We start from the raw sequence: 15,106 nt of genomic DNA, 5'->3' as shown, positions 1-15,106 counted from the left end.
CCCGAATCCTTCACTTCAATGCCACCGAATCCGCTACTAGACTGATGAAGACTTCCTCTTCTCAATCACCTTCGCTCGGCTGAATATTGATGAACGATTCGTCCAAAAACCCCCAAACACAAACCCGTATTGGAGGACAAAACCCTAACGGTTTTATTCAAGAAAGAACCTGCCACAAGCTTCAACCCGAACTGGATTCTTCGATCACAGCTTCGAACCTTATCACCTTTAATCAATCACGAACCACATCAAAAGTAATTGTTTGCAGATGATGTGTTGTGAAATGTTGAAGATGAAGATGATGAGTCTTGGACACCTTTTTCACTCTTTCTTGTTTCCTTGAACACTTGAACTCAAATTAGCAAATGTTGGTTAATAAGAGTGTTTTGACTTCTATATATAGTAACTGACAAAACCAATCAAAAATAACAGAATTTCAAACAGTGGAAATAACTCAGAAAACTGAGTTTACGCACGAGCGGTCGACCATAGGTCGGCGTGCGCTGAGCCGTGAGTGATGCGCCGACCCCTATGGTCGACCCATGGTTCCATGCGCTGACCCAGGATAGCATCATTATGCTATGCGCTGACCTCTAGTCGACTCAAGGGATTTTTGCGCTAACCCGTGAGTTATGCGCCGACCCTTATGGTCGACGCAAAGAAGCATGTGCTGACCAATCTTCAGTTTAGCTGAGCTTTGCGCTGACCCGTGAGCTTTGAGCTGACCCCTATGGTCGACTCAAGACCTTCAAATCTGCATAAAACTGTGTTTTGTGATTTTCATGCATTTCGTCATGATCACACTTTGTCCACATATGTTTTAATCATTATAATAGATTTAGACAAACGCAGAAAAGGATATGATGGGTAATGTGTTGCATTTGTTTGTAGACGTGCATGATGGTCATTTGTCATCATCGAAACTTGCGATCGTATGTTGTCTGACTCTTTGTCTTTACATACTCCCCCTTTTTGATGATGACAACCTGTATAAATCAACGTGACAAACAGCATGCAGTATTGACACATTTTGCACACTCCCCCTTTCTTTTGTAATCTAAGGCTATCTGTAGAAAACGACTGTTAGTTGTGGGCATTTTTGTCTGCCTGCTTTGTGCACTTTTCTCCCCCTTTAACAACATCAAAAAGAGACACAGAGTGATTATTCAAGATAACAAGGAAATTTCACAGGAAAGAACATAAACAGATAATAATAACACACCAATGTCATTTCTGAGCAATAGTCATTGATTAAGAATAAGTAAAACATAGAAATACATTCAAAATAACAATCAAACTACAAAATGCATGTAAATGTCTATGTCCTAGTGGCGGTGTCCTGGATGATAACAAATGCCCGGGTTTTTGTAAGGGTCAGCCAGAGATGATAGGTATTCGGTGACACCGTTCAGATGCTTGAGACTCTCGTCGATTGACTTTTCTTGAAGTTCAAATGAAGCCGAAAAGGTTGCAAACCGGTCATTCATGCTTGTAGAGAAGGAGTCGAGATGCTCATTTTGGGCTTGAATTTGCTCGTTGATATGAGCATAGCGCTCATCTTGAGCTTGCATGAAGGACTGTTGAGCGATCTGCATATTGCGCATCATATCCAACAGTTCTGAAGAATTTGCTTGCTGTGGAGGGGACGGAGGAGATTCTTCCTCATCTTGGTGATACGGCTGGTAAAATTGACGTTGAGTTGACCAACCCTTATGTTGCCATTCTCCCCAGCCACCCCAGCGTGGAACATCTTCTTCATTTATATGCGACTGCTGAACCCAAGCCGAGCCGGAGTAGTCATGAGTGTCAACGGGTGGAGGACTATCATCTCCACCATTGTGATCAAAATCGTGCCTGGCTTCTTCTTCTTCATTTTCTTCTTCATCTTCTTGTTATTCGCTTTCATCACTGTCATCATCTGCAGGAACATTTGCTCTTCGAATAAACTTATACATTCTCCGCTCATTGCACCAAAGATATCCCATCATAGACATAGTTTTTATGCTGAACTCTTTGTCAGATGAGATGGAAGTGTACGGGAAAGACGGATGATTAACGTTGGCTGCAGTCAGGACCTCTTGAATGAAGGATCCGTAGGCAAGAGCCGTTCCTCGTCCGGAGTCACGTAGCCCAAACATTCTGCTGGCAATGTAGTACGGCCAGTTGATTTTCATCTTATTTTTCAGAATGTAAATCAGATGAACCTCGGCCGGTTCGACTCTGGAGAGTCCGCCCTTCTTTGGTCGCAGGATTCGTGAGACAACCCACTAAAGAATCCTTTCTCCGGCTTTCAGCTTGCCGGCAGTGACAGTTCGTGGGAACGCGTCACTGTTCACAAACTGATCAGGATAGGGTCGTCTCAGCATGTTATTCAATGCACTCTTAAACTCATAGCCATCTATGTGGTGAGAGTCAGTTACCTCAGGTAGAGGGTTTCCAGCATCATCAATAGACATATCAAAATATTGGTTCCAGATATTTGATTTAAGCGGTACCTTTGTCGGACCAATTCTAGAGTGAAACTTGTGCCCGCGAAAGTTGTCATGAAGGCCGGCATAGAACACTCGAACAAGGTCTTCACTGTATTTAGTATTACATTCCAAGAAGTTGATAAAGCCCTGATGCTGCAGCAGAGCCAGGACTTCAGGAAGGTGCATGCGTTCAGCGGTAAGTTTGTAGAACGCATGTTGTTGCACAACGCCTCTTTTGCTGATATCTCTGTTGAAGACTTCGACGCGGGCGGGTGGAACGAGTGATACAGCAGATATGGGGAGAGATGCGGCGGATGATTCTCGGGATCTCTTGCCGGAAGGTCTGCGTGATGCGGAATCCATTTGAGCAAGTTTGAAACTGAGTGTTTGGGTATAGAGAGAAGGTTTAAGAGGGGTTTTGAGAGTGATTCTGCTAGATAGAGGTTTCTCCCAATTTATAGTGGAAAGGTTAGGGTTTTGGGAAGATGGAAGATCAAGGAGCAATAGCCACTAGGTAGATGCAAGTTACAAAGTAGTGGGTAGTTTGAAAGGTGATGGAATGTAAATGCACACTTAATGATGATTTTTGAATGGGAATGCATGAAAAACGATTTAAATTTTTCTGCAGAAAAACGAAATTTTCGAGCGATGCGTCGACCATAGCCCTGTATGCGTCGACACATACTGTTTGGTTTTTGAGAAAATGCAGAAATTATTTAAGCGTGCGTCGACCATAGCCCTGCTGCGGTCGACTCATACAGTCCAAATTTCAATTTTTCACTATTTGCCACATGCAATGACAGGTTTGATGCATAATTAACACTGCATACAGCAATAAACATCCAAAGAGAGAGATCATATATATATATATATATATAATATAATATATATATATATATATATATATATATATATATATATATATATATATATATATATATATATATATATATATATATATATATTATATATATATATATAAACAACATCATTATGAGATATAACTATTGTAGCCATGAGATTTTGCAGAGAGAGAAGAGAGGAACAGTATCACCTCAATGCCGGAGTGACTTAGTGAACGGTAGACTTGTGCTTACAACAACATAGATTTGTTAGAAGTACAAGATTAAAGTCTTATATGGAATAAGGTAAAACAGCAGATTATAGTGCCCGTTCCGAAATATCGAGAATGCCAAGTTCTCGGCGGATATGAAAGAAAGGTTCAGTGGCTAGCGGCTTTGTGAAAATGTCCGCTAGTTGATTTTCAGTATTGACATGTTCAAACACAATGTCACCTTTCTCTACATGATCCCGAAGAAAGTGGTGTCGTATTTCGATATGTTTGGTGCGAGAATGTAGCACAGGATTCTTGGTTAGGTTAATGGCACTTGTATTGTCACAAAAAATGGGAATCCGTTCAAGTTTGAGGTTAAAATCCAATAGTTGTTGCTTAATCCATAGGATTTGGGCACAACAACTACCGGCGGCAACGTATTCCGCTTTGGCGGTTGACAAAGCAACAGAAACCTGTTTCTTGCTATGCCAACTGACCAAAGAGTTTGAAAATAGGTGACACGTGCCACTGGTGCTCTTCCTATCCGATTTGCAACCGGCAAAGTCGAAATCGGAAAAACCTACCAAAGAACAATCATTACCTTTGGAATACCACAGTCCATACTTCGGAGTACCGGATAGGTATCGAAGTATTCGTTTGACAGCTTTTAAATGGGATTCCTTGGGACATGATTGAAATCTTGCACACATGCATACGCTAAACATAATATCGGGACGAGAAGCAGTAAGATAAAGGAGTGAACCAATCATACCTCTATACCGTTTTACATCTACTTCCTTACCGTCTTCATCTTTGTTCAAGTTGGTACACGTAGGCATGGGGGTGTCTATGGCCTTAGCTTTTGCCATGTCAAATCTCTTGATAAGGTCCAAACAGTACTTTGTCTGGCTCACGAAAGTTCCTTCTTTGAGCTGTTTAATTTGCAGACCGAGAAAGTATGTGAGCTCCTCCATCATACTCATCTCGAATTCGCCCTGCATAAGGTCAGAAAACTCTCTCACAAGATTCATGTTAGTAGATCCAAATATGATATCATCTACATAAATTTGCACTAATATCAAGTGCTTTCCTTGACGTTTAATGAAGAGGGTTGTGTCAACCTTTCCTCTTGAGTATTTTTGATCGAGTAAGAATTTGCTTAGTCTCTCATACCAAGCTCTAGGAGCTTGTTTGAGGCCATACAAAGCTCTTTTAGTTTATAAACATGATCAGGATACTCATGGGATTTGAAAACCGGAGGTTGTGCGACATAAACCTCTTCATTTATGTGACCGTTAAGGAACGCACTCTTGACATCCATTTGGAATAGCTTAAAGTCTTTCGCACAAGCGAAAGCAAGGAGAAGGCGTATAGCCTCGAGTCGGGCAACCGGCGTATAAGTTTCCTCATAGTCGATGCCTTCCTCTTGGTTATACCCTTGCGCGACTAAACGCGCCTTATTACGGGTTATTACCCCGTTTTCGTCCAGCTTGTTCCTAAACACCCATCGGGTGCCGATTACTCGATGATCTCGCGGAGGAGGGACAAGGTCCCAAACCTCATTTCTGGTGAACTGATTAAGTTCCTCCTGCATTGATAAAAACCAGTGTTCATCGAGTAGGGCTTCTTTAGGGTTTTTAGGTTCCATCTGCGAAACGAAAGCGAAGTGATAACATAAATTACTTAGCTTAGATCGAGTTGTTACACCCTTTGAGATGTCCCCGAGAATGTTGTCGATTGGATGGTCTTTGGAAGACTTCCAAGCTTAAGGGAGATCATCGTTTGAAGGCGGATGAACTACCTCGGTTTCCTCATGGTGTACATCTTTGTCCTCCTCAATTTTGACTATGTCGGGTTGATCAATCCCCGGCTCGCCACCTTTGAGTATGTCTTTGGTAGATGTACCTGCACCATGAAAAACACTACCCTTTCCGACGTTTCTCGGATTGGATTCATCAAAAGTGACATGTACAGACTCTTCTACAGTAAGTAATCGTTTGTTGTATATTCTATATGCTTTGCTAGATTGAGAGTATCCGAGGAAGATACCTTCGTCGGCCTTGGAATCGAATTTCCCTAAGTTTTCTTTTCCATTGTTCAATACAAAACATTTGCAACCAAAGACATGTAAGTGAGAAACATTTGGCTTTCGCCCTTTTAAAAGTTCATACGGTGTTTTGTTTAGAATGGGGCGAATGAGCACCCTATTCAGAACGTAACAAGCCGTATTGATGGCGTCAGCCCAAAAGTATTTCGGTAAGCCACTTTCAATGATCATTGTTCTTCCCAATTCTTCCAAAATTCGATTTTTACGCTCCACAACCCCATTTTGTTGAGGAGTACGTGGAGCGGAGAAGTTATGATCAATACCATGGTTACCGCAATATTCTTCAAATAAGTGATTTTCAAACTCACCTCCATGATCACTTCTAATTGCAACAATGTTTGTATTTAGTTTATTTTGGGAAAGCTTAGCAAATCGTTCAAAGGCGGCGAATGTGTCGCTCTTACTTACTAAGAAAATAGTCCAACAAAATCGAGAAAAGTCATCCACTCTTACGAAACCGTAATAGTTTCCTCCTAGACTTTTAATCCTAGATGGCCCAAATAAATCCATATGGAGAAGCTCGAGAGGTCTCGTTGTTGAAACGATATTTTTGGATTTAAAAGAGATCCTCGTTTGCTTCCCCTTTTGACAAGCATCACAAAGGTGATCCTTGGTGAACTTAATTTTGGGGAGACCTAGGACTAGATCTTTTGAGACTACTTTGTTGAGTAAGTCAAAGTTAACATGTGCTAAACGCCTATGCCATAACCATGAATCTTCACTCATTGTTACAAGGCATTTGTCACTTGTTAACGATACTTCATTTAAGTCAAGCATATAGACATTGTTCACACGAAGACCATTAAACATACTCTTCTTATCATCATTATGTACAATTTTGCAACAATCTTTTGAAAACGATACATTGTATCCTTTGTCACATAATTGACTGATGCTAAGTAGATTGTGTTTAAGACCTTCGACAAGCAAAACATCAGAAATAGTAGTAGAGGAGGGATTACCTACACTACCTTTACCAAGTATTGCTCCACGGTTGTTGTCACCATAAGTTACATATCCCTTCTTCTTAGCCACAAAGTCAATGAAGAGAGATATGTCACCTGACATGTGCCTTGAGCATCCACTGTCGAGAACCCATCTTCTCTCGGTAGTCTCGAGGCATTGTACCTGTGACAAGATAATTAACAAGAGAAGGTACCCAATTGCTTATTGGGTTCTGAGTGGTGAGGAACGAAATGGTTGCATTTGGGCATCCATTGATAAATGCCTTTAGGAACTAAAAACCTCCTAAATCTACATTTAGCAATGGAATGGCCTTTCTTGCAACAATAGAGACAAGAGAAAATTGCATTTGGATTGCTTTTGCTATCTTCATCTTTTATAACATATTTATATTTTTGATATGGATTAACCATACTTTTTCGAAAATTTGATTTGTCGATAGCAAAAGTAATCTTGGGCTCAAGAGCCTTGTCAAGTTTGGCTTTTAGGTTTCTTACTTCACCTTGCCAAATGTAACAAGTATCACACCCAAAGTTCATCATTCTACTTTTAAGGTCCTCATAACTTGTTTTTATGCTTTCCACTATAGAAGCTTTAAGTGCCTCAAGTTTCCTTTCGGGTTGTTGAATTTTATGTTCCAAATGTGAAAAAAAATTCTTATTTGAGGCAAGCCTTTTAAAGGCCTCTTTCGCTTCATAGTGTAAAGTATCAAAAGCAGTTTGCAATTCATGATGAGACATACTAGAGGATTTTTCATATTTAGCATGTCGTACCTGTTTCTTTTTGTTCTTTTGATGAGCAGAGAGACATAGATTTGCATTTTCATCTTCATCACTAGAACTTTCATCATCAGAGGAGTCGCTATCGCTTTCCCAAGCTATGTATGCTCTCCTTGGCTTTGATGGTTTCTTGTGTGATTTGTATGAATCTTTTTCTTTTGTCTTTTTGTTCATCGGACAGTCCGGTTTGTAGTGACCCGGCTTTCCACACTTATAGCACGACCCTCTAGTTGTTTTTCCTTTTGAGTCATCATTTTTAGAGAACCTAGATTGCTTCCGAAAGTTTACCAAGTTCTTCTCGGAATGTTGGATGCCGTTCTTTCTCACGTAACGGTTATAGCGTTTGACGAACAACCCCATATCTTCACTCTTGTCCTCTTCTTCTTCGTCACTCGATGAATAATCACTTTGCTCTTTTGCTTGAGACTTTGAGGAGGAAGTCTTTAGAGCTATTGATTTCTTTTCACTCACCTTTGCTTTGTCTTTCTTATCTTTCTTTTCGTGTTGTTCCAGGCTTAAGAGAACTTGTTCGTGCTCTTGTAGTTTACCGAACAATGTTGTCAAGTCCAATGTGGTAAGATCATTTGCCTCTTTGATGGCGGTCACTTTCGGCTGCCATTCCCTGTTAAGACATCTTAAGATCTTATTAGTAGCAATATCATTGAAAACAGGCCTACCAAGTGAATGTAATCGATTGATGAGATGAGTGAATCTCTTTTGCATGTCAACAATGGTTTCCCCTTGCTCCATGAAGAAGAGATCAAACTCTTGTGTTAGTGTATTGATTCTAGCCAATTTAACATCATTCGTCCCCTCATGGGCAATTTGTAGTGAATCCCACATAGCCTTAGCAGTAGGACAATGGGATACACGATAGTATTCATCTACGCCTAATGAGGAGATTAGGATATTTTTGGCTTTCCAATCATAATTGTATTTCTTTTCATCATCATCGGTCCATTGTGCTTCGGGCTTAGGCACCACTTCGTTGTTCTCATTGGTCATGGTTATTTGAATTGGACCATTGAGAATAACATTCCATATTTTTCTATCTATGGAATTTATGTGCACCCGCATACAGTCTTTCCAATAACTATAATTTTCACCATTGAAAATGGGAGCTCTATTATAAGCCCCTTTAGGTTCGTTAGCCATTTTCTATCAAAGTTGTATTTTGAAGCACGGAGTGAACCGGAGCTCCTGATACCACTTGTTAGACTATGGCATGGATCTAGAAGGGGGGATTGAATAGATCCCAATTAAAAACTTGAGTCGGCGCTACCAATTTGAGAGAAAATTGGTTTTGAAAATTTGTTTTGAATGCGGAAGCGGCCGAGGAAAATTTTAGTCTAAAACGAACCGTTATTGGAAAACCGGATATGCGTTAAGCTAATGGATTAGAGATAAAATGAAATACTAATCACTACACTATTTGCACACTCAATTGATATATTTCACTAACTAGCAAGCCTAGTTCCAATGATCCAAAATACCAAATTAAACTGAGTGCAAACTTAAGACAACTTTGGCTTATGCAAATTCACAAACACTTGGTGTGCATACACTCCAAGAGATATTTGAGTTGAGTAAGGAATTCAAATTTATCTAGTACAATATACTATTGTACTTTGTATTCAAACAGCAGTTTTAGTTTCTTACTCAACTTATATCAACGTTTGTGAAAATTGCTTAAACTAAAATCACTTAATTTTTAAGCTGAAAAGCACTTATGCAGAAAATTAAACAAGACAGAGATTTGATGAGGCAGTTCCCCCGCCGTCCTCGCTTCGGGGTACGTCTGCCCTCAATTCTAAAATTAGAATTGAGATGATTAATTAGATATCACCTGTGAAATTTAATCGTTTATACAAGGATTGCAAAGCATGTAAACAACAGAACTTCCAATGTGTTGAATGATGCTTCCTATCCTTGCTCCTTGATTCAAGACGAATCAAGACCTTCGATCGTTGTTGCTAGACCTCCGATTCCATCCCCTTTGTTGAAGAATCTTCCGTTCTTCAAACCCTCGGCTCGGCTGATCTCAAACACAACGAGTCGAACCCGAATCCTTCACTTCAATGCCACCGAATCCGCTACTAGACTGACGAAGACTTCCTCTTCTCAATCACCTTCGCTCGGCTGAATATTGATGAACGATTCGTCCAAAAACCCCCAAACACAAACCCGTATTGGAGGACAAAACCCTAACGGTTTTATTCAAGAAAGAACCTGCCACAAGCTTCAACCCGAACTGGATTCTTCGATCACAGCTTCGAACCTTATCACCTTAAATCGATCACGAACCACATCAAAAGTAATTGTTTGCAGATGATGTGTTGTGAAATGTTGAAGATGAAGATGATGAGTCTTAGACACCTTTTTCACTCTTTCTTGTTTCCTTGAACACTTGAACTCAAATTAGCAAATGTTGGTTAATAAGAGTGTTTTGACTTCTATATATAGTAACTGACAAAACCAATCAAAAATAACAGAATTTCAAACAGTGGAAATAACTCAGAAAACTGAGTTTACGCACGAGCGGTCGACCATAGGTCGGCGTGCGCTGAGCCGTGAGTGATGCGCCGACCCCTATGGTCGACCCATGGTTCCATGCGCTGACCCAGGATAGCATCATTATGCTATGCGCTGACCTCTGGTCGACTCAAGGGATTTTTGCGCTAACCCGTGAGTTATGCGCCGACCCTTATGGTCGACGCAAAGAAGCATGCGCTGACCAATCTTCAGTTTTGCTGAGCTTTGCGCTGACCCGTGAGCTTTGAGCTGACCCCTATGGTCGACTCAAGACCTTCAAATCTGCATAAAACTGTGTTTTGTGATTTTCATGCATTTCGTCATGATTACACTTTGTCCACATATGTTTTTAATCACTATAATAGATTTAGACAAACGTAGAAAAGGACATGATGGGTAATGTGTTGCATTTGTTTGTAGACGTGCATGATGGTCATTTGTCATCATCGAAACTTGCGATCGTATGTTGTCTGACTCTTTGTCTTTACAGCATGGACGTCACGCCATAATGTCGGCCAATAAAGACCAGCTTGAAGTATCTTAGCGTATGTCTTGGATGTGCTTGAATGTCCACCATAGGGTGAAGAATGACAATGATCTATGATGTTCCTGACTTCTTCTTCCGGGACGCAACGTCGAAATATGTTATCAGTTCCTCTTTTGAAAAGGAGTGATTTGTCCCAATAAAAGTGTCTTATATCTTTAAATAACTTCTTCTTCTGTTGATAGTTGAGGTCAGGTGGTATGATATCAGCGGCTAGATAGTTCACAAAATCAGCGTACCATGGTACTCTGCTAATTTCTGAAATTGTCCCAAGGTTGTCTCTATCAGGTTCAAGGGGAGCGGTATTTATCTTAGCTACCAGTCTGTCATAGGTGAAGTCATCATTTATAGGTAAATTATATGGCTTTAAATGCTCTAATCTGGAAAGATGGTCAGCAACTACGTTTTCTGTTCCTTTTTTGTCTCTAATGTCTAAGTCGAATTCTTGTAGCAAAAGGATCCACCTGAGTAATCTAGGTTTTGCATCCTTTTTGCTCAGAAGGTAACGGATAACTGCATGGTCTGTATAGACTATAATCTTAGATCCTACAAGATAAGACCTAAATTTATCGATTGCGAAAACTACAACTAGGAGTTCCTTCTCTGTTGTTGTATAATTTAATTGAGCGGCATCTAGGGTTCTACTAGCGTAATATATTACATGTAGTTTCTTATCTTTTCTTTGCCCTAAAATAGCTCCTATAGCGAAATCGCTAGCATCACACATTATTTCGAAGGGTTTAGTCCAATATGGGGTTTGTAGAATGGGTGCTGAAATTAATGCTTGTTTTAAATGGTTAAAGGCTTCGATGCATTTTTCATCGAAAATGAATTTGATGTCTTTCATCAGAAGGCCGGTCAGGGGCTTCGTTATTTTAGAGAAGTCTTTTATGAAGCGTCGGTAGAAACCAGCGTGTCCAAGGAAACTACGAACTTCTCTAACTGTCTTAGGAGGTTTAAGGTTTTCTATAACTTCTATTTTTGCTTTATCGACCTCAATGCCTCTTTCAGATATTATATGTCCTAACACTATGCCTTCTTTAACCATAAAGTGGCATTTCTCCCAGTTTAACACAAGGTTAACTTCTACGCATCTCTCTAGGATTTTCTCAAGGTTAATAAGGCAGTTTTCAAAGTCTAATCCACAAACCGAGAAGTCGTCCATGAATACTTCCATGATTCCGTTGAGATAATTTGCGAAGATTGACATCATACAACGTTGGAGAGTAGCTGGCGCATTACAGAGTCCAAACGGCATTCGTCTGTAAGCAAACGTTCCGTGAGGACAGGTAAAGGTTGTTTTCCCTTGGTCCTCGGGGTGTATGGGTATTTGGAAAATTCCAGAATATCCATCAAGATAACAAAAGTAAGAGTGTTTGGAAAGACGCTCAAGCATTTGATCTATGAATGGAAGGGGGAAATGGTCTTTCCTAGTTGCCTTATTGAGCTTCCTATAATCTATGCACATACGCCATCTGCCTTCTATGCGTTTAGCGACATGCTCTCCCTTCTCATTTTGCACAATTGTGATGCCTCCCTTCTTGGGTACCACATGTACAGGACTTACCCACTTACTATTATAAATTTGATAGATTATACCAGCTTCCAGTAGTTTAAGGACTTCCTTCTTTACTACCTCGCTCATTACAGGGTTGATTCTTCTCTGATGTTCCCTGGAAGGTTTCAAATCCTCCTCTAGTGAGATCCTGTGCATACACACAGATGGGCTTATACCTTTTAGATTAAAGATGTTGTACCCTAAGGTAGAGGGGTATCTTCTTAAAACGTTCAAGAGTCGATTTGTCTCTACTTGGTTTAAGGTGGCACTAACTATTACTGGGCGGTTCATTTCTTCATCCAAGAACTCATATCTTAGGTTCTTGGGTAGTTCCTTAAGTTCTTGGGCTGGTTTTTGAGAATTAGGTGAAGGGTCTAGAGTAAGATCCAAACATTTGTTAGTGTGAGGTTCTGTTTCCTCTAACTCGTCATCCTTTTCATTCGGGTTTGAAAATGGTTCGATCTTAGGTTCTTCTTGATCGAATTCTCTTATGCATTCATCTATGATATCGATCGCATAACATGTGTCTCCTAGAATTGGTGCCATCAGGAATTTCAAAAGAATGAACTCGGTCTTTTCATCCCCAACTTCGAAGGTTAATTTCCCTCTTTTGACATCTATTATATCTCCGACTGTTGATAAGAATGGTCTACCTAAAAGAATAGGGATATCTTCGTCTTCTTTGATATCCATGACCATAAAGTCTGTTGGGATATAAAGTTGACCGATCCTAACTGGGATGTCTTCTAAAATGCCTACAGGATACTTAACAGACCTATCGGCTAATTGAAGGGACATCTTAGTTGGTTGCAATTCTCCTAAGTTTAACCTTTTACATACAGCTAAGGGCATTAAACTCACACTAGCACCTAATTCTAGGAAAGCTTTGTCGATCACATGACTCCCTAAAATGCAAGGTATAGAAAAACTACCAGGGTCTTTATCCTTCTTAGCAAGTTTATCCTAGGAAATAAAATTGCATTCCAAGGGTCTTGGATCGTCGAGCCTACGCTTGTTGGTTAAGATGTCTTTGAGAAATTTGGCGTAAGACGGAATTTGGGTGATAGCTTCGGTGAAAGGAATCTCTACATGAAGCTTTTCTATCACTTTTATAAATTTTTGGTATTGGTTATTGATTTTGGTTTATTTAAGTCTTTGTGGATATAGGATTGGTGGTTTGTACGGGGGTGATGGTTTGTAAGTTTTATCCTTGGCTTCACCTTCTTGGTTGGTTTGTTTCTCGAATTCCTCTGGTTCCTCTTCTTGGTTGGTAGGCATATTTTCTTTAGAAGTTTTGGACTCCCTCATTGCTGGGTTCTGAGGCCCTTCGTAAGCGGTCCCACTTCATAATGAGATAGCGTTAGCTTGCCCTCGAGGGTTTCGTTGAGGTTTTCCAGGAAATTGGCCTTCAGGTGTAGTTTGTGGGGCTTAGTTTTGTGCTACCTGTGAGATCTGGGTTTCAAGCATCTTGTTGTGAGTGGTTATCTGATCAACTTTGGTTCCTAATTGCGTTATAAGTTCGTTTACGTGAATGTTCTGGTTTAGGAATTCTTTATTTTGCTGGGTCTGGCCCGATATAAAGCTCTCTGTGATCTTCTCAAGGTTAGACTTCTGGGGCACAACTTGCATAGGTTGGTTTGGTTTTTGGGCTTGATAACCTTGCGGTCTTTGAGGTGCATGATTTTGGATAGGGTTCTGGTTTTTATAGGAAAAATTCGGATGATTCTTCCATCCAGGGTTGTAAGTGTTTGAAAATGGGTTACCTTGGGCGTAATTCACTTGGTCAGTATTCAGTTTGTTCAAAAGGTTACACTCCGCCGATTCGTGTCCTTTAGATCCACAGAGTTTGCACTCTGTGTAGACTACTGCTACGGTGTTAGTGTTTGTAGATATATGTTCGATCCTAAGGGCTAAAGCGTCCATTTTCGCCTGCATCATGTCTAGAGAGCTTACCTTATGTATTCCACCTTGGGTCTCCTTTTTCTCTATTGATGCTCGTTCAGTTCCCCATTGGTAATAATTGAGTCCACCTGCGGCAGCGTCGATGCTCAACTTGGTGTTATAATGGAGTCCATTGTAGAAGGTATGAACGATCAACCATTGTTCTAGGCCATGGTGTGGAAAAACTCTTAATAGCTCTTTATATCTCTCCTAAGCTTCGAAAAGCGATTCTCCTTGGTTTTGAGCAAATCTAGTTATTTGGTTTCGAAGAACAACAGTCTTACTAGGGGGAAATATCTAGCAAGGAATACTCTCATAAGGTCTTCCCAGGTAGTTATTGAATTAAATGGAAGTGAATCTAGCCATGAACATGCTCTATCCCTGGGGGAGAAAGGAAATAATCTTAAACGGATCGCATCGGATGAAGCACCGTTAGATTTAAAGGTGTCGGCTAGTTGGATAAAAACTTTTAAGTGTTGATTCGGGTTTTCAGTAGCGAGACCCGCATATTGGTTTTGTTGCACTAATTGCAACAAAGAGGGTTTTAGTTCGAAAATGTTAGCAGGAATTAGGGGGTTCACTATACTCGAACTAGGTTCCTCGTCAGAGGGTTGGGCAAATTCCTTAAGAGGTCTCCTATTGCGATTCACGACCATAGCTTTCTTAATTCGGTTGAGTAAGAGGCATGTACGAGTATAACGTTCGGGTTCCGCTAAAGGATCTACTAAATTTCCGGTGCTACGGGTTCTTCGCATTTACAGGCTAATAATGCCTTAGTCTAAACAGTGTAAAAACAGGGTACGAAATTTGACGAAGTTGGTCCCCGGCAACGGCGCCAAAACTTGATCGTGTTGATTCGCAAGTGCACGAATAACGTCAAAGTAATATAAAATAATATCGATCCCACAAAGACCAATCGTCAATCTATCGATTTCTATTGTTACAGTGTTTATCTAAGGCGGTATAAAAGAGATACTGGGTTTGCAAAATAACGGTAAATAATAAATGCAGGTAAAGACAGGTTGAATGTAATTAACGTCAGTTAAGTGATGTTTCGATTGTCCAAATAGAATTACTTATGAGGCAATATTTTCTACTCTTGAAAAGAATCCATTTAACAAGAACTGTCGCTTTCGCGTATTCAGAGCCGAGTTTAC

General features: G+C 40.3%; 1 non-coding gene across 1 annotated transcript; it reads left to right on the top strand.

Annotated features, from left to right (window-relative positions):
• Positions 1–14,115: 14,115 nt before the first annotated feature.
• On the top strand, positions 14,116–14,222 carry LOC127077443 (small nucleolar RNA R71). Its single transcript, XR_007787255.1, has one exon. It is a non-coding gene; the product is annotated as a small nucleolar RNA R71 (small nucleolar RNA).
• Positions 14,223–15,106: the final 884 nt, after the last annotated feature.

Source organism: Lathyrus oleraceus, chromosome 4 (genome assembly GCF_024323335.1).
Source record: "Lathyrus oleraceus cultivar Zhongwan6 chromosome 4, CAAS_Psat_ZW6_1.0, whole genome shotgun sequence".
Classification (NCBI taxonomy): domain Eukaryota; kingdom Viridiplantae; phylum Streptophyta; class Magnoliopsida; order Fabales; family Fabaceae; genus Lathyrus; species Lathyrus oleraceus.
This window is presented reverse-complemented; position numbering and strand designations above follow the sequence as displayed.